Below are 12795 nucleotides of genomic sequence, written 5' to 3'. Positions count from 1 at the left end.
TGCTGTGACCAGCGAGGCTCAGGGCACTTGCAGCCCTGGGTGTGGGGGAACAGCTGCAAGTGCTGGGCCACGCTGTCGTGCAGTGCCTGTGCCTTTGGAAGACATCGGTCCTCTGGGTGCCCCGCAGTGAGATCAGAGCTTGGCAGTGCCTTGTTATGGAGCAGCTCTTGTGGGGGTTGTGCCAGTGCAATTCCCTGCTGTGCAGCTGCTTGCCAGCCTGTACCATGAGTGGAGGCTGCACAGGCGTGGTGCTGCTTCTGGACTGAAAACACGCATGCAATGCTCAGCCCATCTGCTTCAGCCTAACACAACAAAAAGAAGGGCTCACAGGTGGTGGAGATGAGAAGTGGGAGCACGTAGCTAGGTAGACAGGCCTGTCATTCATGCAGCAGTGTGGTCTCGTGGCTGAGGGATGTTCCCTGTACTATGCAGCCGTTGCAGCCTGAGCACCAGCAGGTTTTGGTGCTGAGGGTCAGCTGAAGAGCAGCACAGCCTTCTTTCTGCTGTAAGAAGTTTGCTGCCCATGCAGCTTCTTTATACCACATTCTGGAAACAAAGGAGTAAGACTGGTGAGGCTGTACCAGCTGGAAATGTCATGAGGTTCTGTTGGAGGCATGGCATCTCTTTGGATTCATTCGGGTCTGGAATTGTTATCATTCCTTCTTCTCAAAAGAAGAGCTGTGTTTTTGCATGGGAGGGGCTGGTTCCTTTCTCACATCTCGTAGGGTGCAGTGCTGGCAGCGTAGTTCTTAACCTCATTCTGCCCAACCTTGGCAAGATGTGCTCCATCTCTCCTAAGCTTATCAAAGTCGCAGGGCTGCTGGAGGATGTCTCCTCACGGGCTCATACAAATATAGCAAGAGCGTTTGAGGTCGCTCAGTCTTGAGTTTCTTCAGGGAGAGCTGGAGGCTGTGCCAGCACTCAATTTGACTGCCTCTGGGGGGGGGGGGCTGTTCTGAAAATGGGTGTCTGTGGCACTGCTCTAATCTCATGATGGTCCTGCAGACTTTTCCAGCTCATCAGATCCATGTGCAGCCTTTATTTCGCCTCATCACGTGTGCCCTGATTTCATTGCAGCTTCAGCTGGGTGAACCCGGAGGTTTGTAACAGGGACAGGGATGCTGCTGTTGGTGTACCGCTGTCTCTCATGCAGGGAAGCTCTCCTGTGGGAAGAGGGATTTGTGATCCAGGCTGCCAGCGAGGAGATTGTCAGCCAGGCACTTCCGAACTTGAATTATTGACAGTGTAACCAGAGCCACTGGAGATTGTTTGGGAGGTAACTGAATCTTCCACACCGATTCTTATGCTAATTCAGACATGTGCTCCTGGATTCTAATGGGACACCTACAAATGCAGCTCACATTGTTCAGAGCTCAGCATCCTTGCACTGCCTCTGTGGTTGCTAATGACTTTATAGTAAGGGCGTGACTTACAGAGCAGCACCTGTGACAGCTTCTCGGTGGTCTTCATGCCCGTGCAAACCAAGTTTCACCATAGATTTTGTGCGAGTGACCTGGCAAATGGTTTGTTCATTGCTGAAGCTTTCCTTTGCTCAGCAGTCTGCTTCAGCAGTACAATGAGCTCACGCCTTTCAGTGCTGTTTGCTGATACTTGTGACTCGCTGATTAAATGCTATTGAGTTCTGCCCAAAATAGGAATAAAAGTATAAGCACAATTAATGTTTAAGCTCTACCCAGCAAATCTACAATTGAGCTGATGAGCACGTTTGATAAGAAGTATTTTGGGTTCCTGGGAGAGATCGTTGTCCTGGCATAGCTTCAAAATAAGGCTTGCTTTTTTTTCATAGATGTGCCATGTGGTGTTGGTCAAAAGCACATGACCTTAATGTCTTTACAATATAAACAGCCTAGAAATGTTTTCTGCTTATGTACAAAATGTCCAGCCAGTGCTTCTACAAGAAACGAGGCTAGTTCTACAATAAGCAAAGATTCATACATCTCAACTTTTTTTCCCCATCTGGCATTACTTAAATTGGTGTTTTCATCTGCATGACCTCTCAGGGTGGAGAGAAATTATGAAAATAAAAAATGTGGCTGAAAAAGACCTTACTAGGTCATCTTCTGCAGCTGTGCCTGAGGGCTGGAGTGGCCCCACCGAGCTGCATCCCATGGCTGTTGCCCCGTGCCATGGTCTGTTGAGTTTTGCAGAGGTTTGAGAGCTTTATCTGTTCAAGTTGTTGCTGGTCCTGGGTGTAGTGTGAATCTACGCTGAGCCTGAGTAACTACAGCAGGAAGAGCTTCCTTCTTAAAAGGATGCTATTGTTAAAGCATCATTTATTGGCAATTTTTAGTATACCTGCCCTGTTCTCCTCCCCAGGCCCCTCCCATGCTCCCATCCTCATGCTGATTTACAGTCCATGGTGTCTGCCCTGGGTTTCTTGGGGCTGTCCTGCAGCCATCCTCTGCAGTCTCTTCCTCTCAGATGGGCAGTTTTTGATCTCTAGAAGGATTGTTCCAAAAAAGTCCCCTTTTGTGAAAATATATCTGCCTGCTTTCTAGCTTGCAGAAAGATGATATGCTTCTTTCCCTATCAAGTTGCACCCACTGCCTTAAAATGAAGGATTTGCAAGGAAAGCTGAGAACTGCAAGAACTGGATCATATATATTTCATGTTGCCAGTGGCTTGCTAGGGGCTGAACTCCCTTTTATTTGCTCTTCTACCTCTTCCCTATGCTGTTCCTGAGAGCGTGCCAGAATTTAAGGTGCTCCGATTTCTTTCAGGCTGGTGGGATCTGTATCCTCTTTGTGCCAGGATTCTGCCTCATTTTGCTTCAGTGAGATGAACACTCAACTGGGCTTTGTCCTTGCTTCACAAATAGACTTTGAGCATCTCCAGACACTTGGATAAGTTCTGTCTGCCCGCGCTTGGCCCCAGTGAGCCAGTTGCCTGCAGATACCAAAGAGGATCAGAGGATATTTTCCTCCCAACATATGTTCTTCAGCAGCCTAGGTGAAAATCTGTTCCCCGAGGCAAAACTACAGTGTTTTTTACCTTTGGACTGCAGAGGTGTGCTTGAGGGTGAGAATTAAAACAAATCCATGAAACCTCTGTGGTGTCAATTCAATTGCTTCCTTGCTCCAGGACCATAACCTAAATGCACAGGCAGCCTGGTGGTGTAGCATAGCTGTTAGTTCTGCCCATGCCTGTGGCCCAAGGCTGTCTCTTCGCTACCTGAACCTCACCCTTAGCAGCACAGATGAAGCCATGTGTTTGGTGCCCACTGTTTAGCTCTTTTCAGAGCCTTACACAGGTGCTGACAGCCCAGGGTTTTGAAAATGCTTCTGCTTTACCTGGCTTTGGATGCTTGGGTCTGCTTAGCAGCATTGCCTTCCTGCAGATCAGAGTTAGCCTGGTTCTCCCAGCATTTCTGCTTTTGTATGGTGCCAGCATTCAGGAGGATCCGAGGTTGCCAACACCTGCTGCATCCAGGTGCAACAAGCTACGGTCCAGAGCAGGTTTGCCCTCACCTCATCAGTGCCCCAAGTGCATACTGTCTCCTTCATTCCTGTGGTGCTGTCTTCTGTCCTGGCCTCTTAGCATTGCCACAGGCCCTTGCTGTGGTTTCAGGCTGTGAATGGATTGCACAGCGCTTGGCTTCCCAGCAGAGCCAGTGCAAGCTTCTGGGAGGATGGCTCACTGTAAAATCATCTGGGTGAATCATGGCAAAATCATACAGCTCTTCACAGAGCTCTGGCAGGCAGGGAAACGGTGCCTCCTTATCTTGTGTGCTTTTAAGCGGAGAGTAAATGACTGCTCAGTCAGTAAAGCAAGCAACTGTGCAGGAGTCCTGCTTTGCTTAGCTGTGAGTAGTGGTGTGCTGGGCACTGAGCATGTGTCTGTGTGAGTCTGCTGCTTCCTTCCCTCAGAACAAGCTCTTGATTTAGGACAACCGTAGGATGGTTTCTGAGTGCTTTTCTCTGCTTTCACTGGGTTGTCATATTTCTCTCTGGTGGTGGCCAGATTTGCTGATGGTTCACATTTGAGCTGGGAAAAATGCCCCTTGTTGAAGTTGTGGTATGTCTGTATACAATCAAAAATGTTGAGTGGGTTGGGAATAGCTACCAGCGAAGTTGTATCTGTTCCTTGGAGCTCTTTTGTTTGATAGAAATTCCTTTCTTTTTCTCTCCCCCTTCCCATCCCCCCTGTCAACCCACCTCCTTTCTACGAGGACACACTGAGGTATAATTCACAATCGTCCGACTGAAGTGAAATATGCACAGCTGCAAACGCATTGTTTAATGATACTTCACTGTGAAGGCATCTCTCAGAACTGCTCTGCAGTTCCAGGAGCCGAGCAATCAGACTGTGGTAGCAAAGAGGATTTTGTTGCAAATGCTTGGCTTGGATTTTCATGAAGCTCTGAGAATGTTTTGAGTGCAAATAGGAAATATCTGGAGCAGGGAAGAGCCCGAGTGAAGAGAGATGTTAACTGTGCCCCTGACACCAGGGTACCTAGTGGAGTTTTCATTAGCTCTTGCTGCGCTGTGTATAAAAGCTCCCACTGGTGGTCTCCTGGGCTGTCCCACTTCAAAAATGACCACTACTGTGTGAGCAACACTGAGCTTTCCTCCTGTGAGTGAATTCACACGCTCCACCAGTCCTCCAAGAGGAGCCACTGTGAGTAGGAGCTGATCTGTGCTTGAGTGGCAGTCTGCAGATAGAGACCCTGCTAAGCATCAGTCATTGCTGTGAGACATCTGGTTTGAGGAGCTTGCTGTGAGCTGGTGGGCTGACCTTTGGTTCACAGTGGTTCAAATTCTCAGATTAAAACATCTGCAGTGGGGTAGCAAATCTACCCTGGCTCTCTGGAGTTGTTGCCAGAGTCCCCAAACCCTATTCTTGTTCTGATGGAGAAATATGATTTCTTCAGAGACATGGATTTGACTGCCTTATCAGTGACTGACATGCCAAACCCTGCTCTGAGAGACTTCTTGCAAACTATGTGCAAGATCTTTAGCTGGGAGGCATTATTCCACTACTTGCAAGACATAAAAAGGTAGCAGTAGGCCTTCCTGTTGTGGCTAAAGTGTAAGTACACAGGCTCCAAGGGGAAAGAGCATGAGGGGTAGTAGATAGTAGGGATAGCATTTATTGCCTTGCAACAGATAAGCGCAGAGAAGCTGATTTAATGTTTTACTGGTACCTCAATAGAGAACTTTTTTGCTTTATCCTTTTAAATCTCAGCTCAATATGCCAGATGGGGAACATATAACAGCTCTGGGAAACGTGGTGTTAGTAGGTCATTTGACTGTTTGCCTATTGGAGGCTATTGCTGGAAGTCTTAGTGGTCAGAAACATATAATGTATGTAAATACACTTCATATGTGACTAGCCATAGCTTCCAGCACAAAGTCTGTGTGTGGTGAAAATCACAAGTTGGGTGCAAACCTCCGAGCCAAAAGAGTATGAAAGGAAGGATGCATCTCATCCTGACAATTGAAATACTGTTGTGGCATCTGACAGCTGGTCCCCATCCCATCCCTGCTGATGGCTCTGAGTGTCTTCTGTGACAGAAGCAACCTTGCTCAGCTTGAGCATGTCTGTCTGCTTTCAGGGTGCCCCTCGTCTCATCCACAGACAGGAGAAATGATGCTGGTACCTGTTCTTCGCTCTTAGCATCCCAGCCTTAGCTGGCTGCATATGGCAAAGGCATTGGAAGAGAACACTTTCAGGGTCCCATGGGGCTCTCCTGCTCACGAATGGACTGTCTCTATCATAATGCTGGCTGGGCTTTGAGGTCAGCTCCCCAGCAGTGAGCCTGAGTGCCTGCTGAGAGCAGGCTGCTCGCATCCAGCCTGTGCCTGGGCACACCTCATTGCCCTCCACCTGCCTGTGCCACTCGTGGTTCTGCAGGGCAGGCTGGCATCCCTCCCAGTGTGCTGTGTTCCTCGCTCACGCACATTGCTCCAGCTTTAATAAGTATTTTTTGACAAATAGAATGAGCAAACTCATTTGGTTTGCTTTGCTGGCCTCTTAATGCTCTCGGGAATGAAATATCACCAGCAATGATACTGAAGAAATGTAGTGTCTAAATAATACGGAATCTCTGCCCATTGATTCAACTTCTGACAGCTGCTGAAGAGCGCTAGAATATGAAGCAAATGTAAATGTTCCTGTGTAGCACGTGGCTGCATTCTGTGCTCTACTGCAAGCAGGTGGCACTGGGGGTCCTCTGGGCTCCACTCACCAAAATGGGTTACTTCTCTCCCTGGTAAATGAAAAGGTGATGCCAGCTTCCAGAAAAGGAGTTAAGCACAGCCTGAGTTGGCAGATTTTCTCCTTTTTCTCTGAGAAACGCAGTGAAACATCAATCATGGGGCTATTTTCTGTAACAGAAAAGGAAACAAACAGAAAGTCTTGTGTTATTTCCAAACAAGTGCATTTTTTCCCCCTTTTTTCAGTAGCTGCGCCTCAAAGTAGAGCACGCAGAGTATATTTAGGTGTGAAGAGAAAGACTGAAAATGTTTTTTTCCCTTCAAAGTGGTGCTGAGAGACATTTTGAGTTCACCTGGCGACCGGTGATTCCCGCACAGGGAGCTGCCTCCACTGGGAGTGGAGCAGAAGCACTCTGCAAACTGAGGTGTGCACAGAGCTGTGCTGTTCCCGGCAGCACGCAGGGTGCTGCACTCCAGAATCCTTTCCAGCCCAGTTCAGCTGGGTTTGGGAGTTTAAATGCTGCTGTGGGTTGCTGCAGGAGCTCCTTCCCTGGCAGCGGCGATGAGTTTTGCTTCGGCCATTCAGCTCAGCGCATCAGCTTATGTATCGTGGTTAGCTGTTTGGCTTTCAGAATCTCACCAGATCGCTTGTTCCCCTTCCTTTGTGATTTGCTTCCCAGCTTATCTCCTCAGCAGACAGTGTGCAAACAAGTGAGAGCTGCCCAGAATATCTGATGGAAGAAACTCGGGGATGCTGGAGTGCGGCGCAGCCTCAACCAATGGCATCAGGAGACACTTCTTTTCTTACAAGGGAACTGAACACTTCCGCAGGTTCAGCCCTTTCAGACCACTGCCAACACCACACAGCTCATCTCGGTGTGCCCCTTCCCCACTGAGCACCAATCTGCGAGGAGCAGCACGTTTTAGCAGCTCCATCTGAGTTGTTTTGTTGCAGTTTGAGGGATGCTAACCAGAATTTGCAATGTGTTTAATGCTGAATAGAGCTCCCCAGCTTTAGGAGCAGGATCTGGAGTTTTTTGTGAGTAATATTCAGCGCCGATGGAGCCTGTTTTGTCAGCTGTGTGTTGTTGCCTTGTGAAAACTGGCACCATTCACATCTAAATAAATGCTCAACAGTCTCATACTTTGAGGCGTGATGAGAATTGCTCAAAAATTTGATTTTAACTTAGGTGATGAATTTTGTTATCTCTGAGTGTGATGCCCTTCATGTCCATAGTCAGCAGAGGAAGGAGCTGGTATTAAATGTGGGGAACACAGAGGAACAGTGCAGAGCATTGTCCCAGTGGGGCATGGGGGAGGCTGGGTGCACGTGCCTGATCTGGAAGGATGCCAGAATGCAGGCTCTGTGTGGTCAGAGCAGTGCTGGGATCTGTGGAGTGTCCTGGTCTGCAAACAAGCCCAGCAGCAGCATGCTTTGCATATTTGATTGCTCTGCTGGCTGATACCAAACGTGCCGCCAGAGTTCACAAATGTTTCTCACTGCTGTTGGCTGTTCTGTTTTCACCCTTAGAGGACATTTTGAGTTCGTCAAAGCAAACGTCCATTTGGGCTCTAAATTATGCCTGTGTGGTTCTCCCATCTTATTTATTTCAGGCCATATTACAAGCTTAGCAAAGAAAACCCTTTCCATCTGGCACTTGATGTGGCTGCTTTCAGACACAGTGACTGTGCTGTCAGGAGTGGGCCAGCTGCCCTGGCTGCATTGCTGTGGGTCCGTATTGGTCAGTAGGGGAAAGTGAGCTTTAAAAGATAGGTCATGTGCAGGCTGTGACATCCTCAGTTGCTGTGGAGATGTCACGGTTCCCAGCCTGCTGCTGCTCTGGAAGATGCTGTGCTCAGAGCTGAGGTGTGGATGTGGTGCAGGAGAGGATGGGGGAGAGTAAGGGTGACAGTCCAGGCAAGGCACATGCTGGAGCAAACATGTGCACAGGGCATTTTGTGCAGCCCTTCCGTGCCACTGCCTGTGCCTGTCTGAGCTAGCTGCCCCTGTGAGGAGCTCTCTGTGCACTGGCAATGAGAAGGGTGCTGTGTGCAGCTCCTACTGGCCCCAAAGGGCATGAGGCAGATGGGAGCAGCCCCTGGTAGGCAGAGAGTGTGTTCTTGGGGTATGCCCAGAGCAGCCAATTCCCAGCACACACGTTGTGTGCCACGTGCAGCTGGCAGGATAGGAGGGCAGCAAGAAGGCAGGCAGTGGGATGAGGGCATGCTGGGGAGGGGAGAGCTACTGGGTTTGTTCCAGCTGCATGCCTCCTCTTCATCCCCTGCCCACCTGTTGTGGTTTTGCATTCCACCCCCCAGAGCCAATTTTGTTCTTTGTTTGGGCATAGCATCCTGCTCTGGTTATAAGGTGTGTGGTGGGGAGTTGCCTCCTGCCTGGCTGCCTCACAGTGAGTTGTGCATGTAGCAGAAATACTAAGTCACAGCCTAAAGCAGTGATATGGAGCAGCTGGTGGGAAGGCAGAGCCAACCCAGGGGAGCTCAGGTGTATGCAGTGCACCTGAGTGATGGGAAAGGGTGGAGCCAGGATCCACCCCTTCCCAGCTCTCATTTAAGGGCTGGCAGTAGAGGCAAGAGGGTCTTGGTGGAGATCCCTGTGTTCCTCAGGCCTTCCAAGAGTAAGCAGATTATTTCCTTTGTTTCTGTGTCTACAGCTGCTGTGTTTGAGTTTATCCTCACTTGCTGCAGTCTGGGATTTTTGCATTATATGCCTTCCTTTTGTTGCTGATTAGCTGAGAACTGAAGCCTTAGCTACAGAAAATACTTGACTGGCCCATATCCCAAAGGCCTCCCCTCCCAATGTGCTGTTTTAACTGCTCTTGTCACATGCTCAGTGGGAATCTGGCAGTGGTGCCTCTGGTTGTTCCATCTACTACTAAGCGCAGCAAATATTAGATGTTTGTGTCATCTGTGTTGTAGGAAATGTATTCCTATATATCTGTCTAAGAAGCCTTGTCCATCAGTTTGTCTACTTCAGTTTTTAGAGTTAAATGACACTATCCTATTCTCTCAGAACTTTGAGAATGCTGATTAAACCCAATCCACCAGTACCATGGAATCCTTCATTCGTGGTGGTAGTGCTGTCAGGATGCCATGAGGTCCTGGTGCTCTGGATACTGAGGCAAGTTGAGAGAGGCATATGGAGCTAACTCTGTGCCTGGATTTGCAGGCAGCGTGATGTAGGCACACAGGTATTTTAGACTCTTTTGTACTCTGTTGCCTGTCTGAGGAATGGACCTAACCCCTTCTTTTTTCCTTTAAGTTGTCCTTTAGAGGGATTTGAAACCACCAAAAGGAAGCATGAGGAGACCAACGTGGAGGAACTTAGATCCTGGCTGAGTTCACCAGATATGTAAAGAACTTCAGAAAGGGAGAGGATGCATCAGTTTCTCAATGGCCATGTTCTGAATGTGTAGGCATGTGGTTAGTGTCAAACAAGTTGATGTCACGCCCATGGAGCTGGGAATCCCTGATTCCCTGAATGCAGAATGGTGTATGTTGTGAAGTTTTGACACCCTCTCTCCTTTTGCATGCTCAGCTTGGAGCAGGTACATTTGCAGTATATGTGCAGTGTGTAGGGCAGTGATTCAGCAGCAACAGGGCGGCATCTGACTGCATGTGTGTCCTTGTGAGGTCCTGAGGAGAGCCTGTGGTGTAAAATAAGCTGCCATCCTCTTGCATGTTAGAACAAGACCTGCTTGCTGCAGCACTTCTGCGGATCTTGGTCTCTAGAATTTTAAGAGCTTAATCCTCTGTCTTAATGCTGGGAAGTAGATTTCAAGATCCTTAAGAACAGTGAAAGTACTGCCCCTGCAATTGTTTCCTGGCTTATAGCTTATGTGAATGCACCTGTAGCCAAAACACTTGACTAAAGATTCCATTTAGCCTAGTGGTAAGTGAGAATGATGGAGAAGCAGGCTGAGACCAGTGCAGGGCCATTACTTATCTCTGCAAGTTGCCCAGGTTGCGTTTCCAGCATGGAAGGAGTTGGGGTGCTTGACCTCTATCTCCCTGATAGAGGCTATGCTCATCTATGCTCCTGACTGGAAGCAGCCTGAGTGGATCAAGTTGGAAACATTTGATGGAATTGGCTTATAAGCTTCCCAGTGCGAAGAACTACTCCTCCTGTGCTTTTCTACCATTGGTACCTCTCTGTGACACATCTGTGACACAGAGAGCAGCTTTTCTGCCTGAACTAGTTCCTCTAGGCCAGTTCAGAGTGTGTGAGCACAGTAACTGGGCAGCCTAGTGCCCCTTTGTCTGGGCACATGCAAGACAGGCATCTGAAACTGTGCATGCAGTTGCTTGGTTGTGCTCTGCACACATTCATCCCTTGCTTAGATGGCTGCCTTGGAAAAGTGCTCGTGCAGGGCTCCTCTCTGCAGCCTGCCCTGCACAGCCACCCTGTAGCTGTGTGCAGAAGGGCTCTGTGTAGTCTGGGAGGTGTGTGGGTGGGTGGTGTCTCCCTCCACTTCTCCTTCAAGAGGCTCATGATTTATTTTGGGACTGTCTTAAGTGTAAAGTGTCAGCATAAACGCCAAACACTCAGTGTTGAGGGGTAGGAGACTGCTTGCTGTCCCGAACACTGAAGTAGCTTTGGGTGAAGTGAAACTGCCCAGTACCCAAATGCCTTGCTTGCATCTCTCGGCTGGTTGATGTGTACAGAACTCAGAGAAAAGTGCTCCTGGAATGAAATGTTGCCTCTAGGAACGGTATCTTAGAGATTTCAGCCTGCTCAAGGACATCTGCTTTGTGAGCTGAAGCCATCCTGCCCTTGCTCCCGTCTCTAACTTGTAGCCCCTGCAGCTGTGGATGCTTCTGTTATTATTCTTGACTTCCATAGGGCTTAATTAAAATACAGGTCTTTAATTTTTAATTTTTCCTTCCTGTTGATTTGGCTGTCTCTGCGTGAGCATGGTCTCAGTGCAATTATTGTGCTCCCTGTGGAGGGACAGACATTTAATTCAGTGATTCTTGGAGGGGATTTATTTTCCTGATCTTTCTACTCTAAGGGATGCAAAAGCAGAGCATCCAATGAGCAAAGAACGTGGCACCTCGTGTGGCTGCTCTGAGCCTGTTTGGGGTAGGATTATGGTTACCAAAATGTTGTGTTCTGTGCCCACAGCTGCTGCCCAGGTGAGGAGCACATGGTGGAGGCATGCAGTTATCTGGGCGCATTGGAGCCCTTGGGTCTGGTCTGGTTTCCTCTTTAAAACTAGGTTTTACTCCTGTAGAATGCATTTAGCTGTCTCATTGTGTGTTAACTTGAGGAATGGGGTCAGCGAGAGCAGGCGGTGCCTCCCTGCCCTCCGCACCCCAGCTTGTGTTGTGCATGGAGGAGAGCTGCAGGCCTCCAGAATGGGGTGGCAATCTCAGATTTCCTCTGCTCTCTCTGCAGTTAGGTTCATCTGGCTTGGTGCTTTTGCTAGCTGAGCTCCCCATGTGCAACCATAGATCAATGCTGAAATCAACACACAACAAAAGTGTTTGCCTACCCTCACTGCCATGTGGTTTCACACTTCTTATAGACCACTTAAAATACTTCAGGCTCTTTCAGCTTCAGATCTGAGACTTCCTCAGTTCCCATTGTATCCCTCTGATGTTTTTCCCCCCCTTTAATTACAGAGATTGCATATGTATTTGTAAGATTGCTTCAGGTCCCCCTGCATCAGTCCCAGCTATGGAGACATAGGAGGGAGCATGGGGCAGGTATGGCTGTGCTGCTGCTGTGGCCCAGGGCTGCCACCTCGGCTCTGTGCCGTGCCTGGAAGATGCAGTTTGTGGCCTCTTTCTGCCACACGTTCTGAAGATGGCTTTGATTTGTATTTAGACTGAAGACCTGAAACTCTAAGCGTGTTAAGGCTGAGAGTGTTTTGGTGGGATTTAAACTCTGCTTTTTTGATTTATTTTTCTCCTAACCGAGAGTATAAACATGTCATTGTTGTTTGTGTGAAGTGCCTTTTAGTACCAGCAGTCCAGCAATGGGATAAAGAAAGCAGATGTGTCCTGTGTTTTTTCCAATGGCTTTTGTTTTGTTTGTTTGGGTTTTTTTGATCGCTGTAAAGAAGGCTTATATGTATATTTTCCTTTTTCTGAGCAGCATGCCATCCACAGGGCTGGATCAAAGCTCATAAATGATGAATTGAAGGCATGGCTATTGGAGAGCAGAACGCCTTCCTTGTGCTCTGCTGGGTGTGCTGAGAATGCCATTGTTCCCTGCTGTACCTTTTCCCTCCTCGAGCCGGGCAGCGCAGAGAGGGCCTTTGTTCCCTTCCCACCAGGCAGACAATGCCACTGCCTTGTCCTACCTCTGCTCACACCACCTGACTGCCCACATCTCTCTGGCTTTTGGCAGGCCTGTGGCAATTGTCCTCCAGCTAAGGCCTCGCAAAGAAAACAAACGGCATCACAGCCTCCTTCCCTCAGATCCTGGACACAAAGCAGAGCCCGCTCCTGGCCGGCATCTGCATCGTGGGTGATGTCTGTCCTCAGAGCATACCCTGCAGCTTTCTCTGGCTGCAGCTTTCCTCGAGTTGAGCTTGTCTGCTTTGGGTTTATCCCTCCTCCAAGTTTGTTTTCTCAGGCACACCCTTGTATTTAA

The 12795-nt window shown here is 48.8% G+C and overlaps 1 protein-coding gene across 8 annotated transcripts in view; it reads left to right on the top strand.

Annotated features, from left to right (window-relative positions):
• PACS2 (phosphofurin acidic cluster sorting protein 2) overlaps positions 1-12795 on the top strand; it is a 61399-nt gene that overhangs the window by 6705 nt on the left and 41899 nt on the right. The gene's annotated exons all lie outside the window — the stretch shown is intronic.

Source organism: Cyrtonyx montezumae, unplaced genomic scaffold, assembly GCF_038088225.1.
Source record: "Cyrtonyx montezumae isolate F1298 unplaced genomic scaffold, pur_monq_1.0 scaffold_1, whole genome shotgun sequence".
NCBI lineage: Eukaryota > Metazoa > Chordata > Aves > Galliformes > Odontophoridae > Cyrtonyx > Cyrtonyx montezumae.
This window is presented reverse-complemented; position numbering and strand designations above follow the sequence as displayed.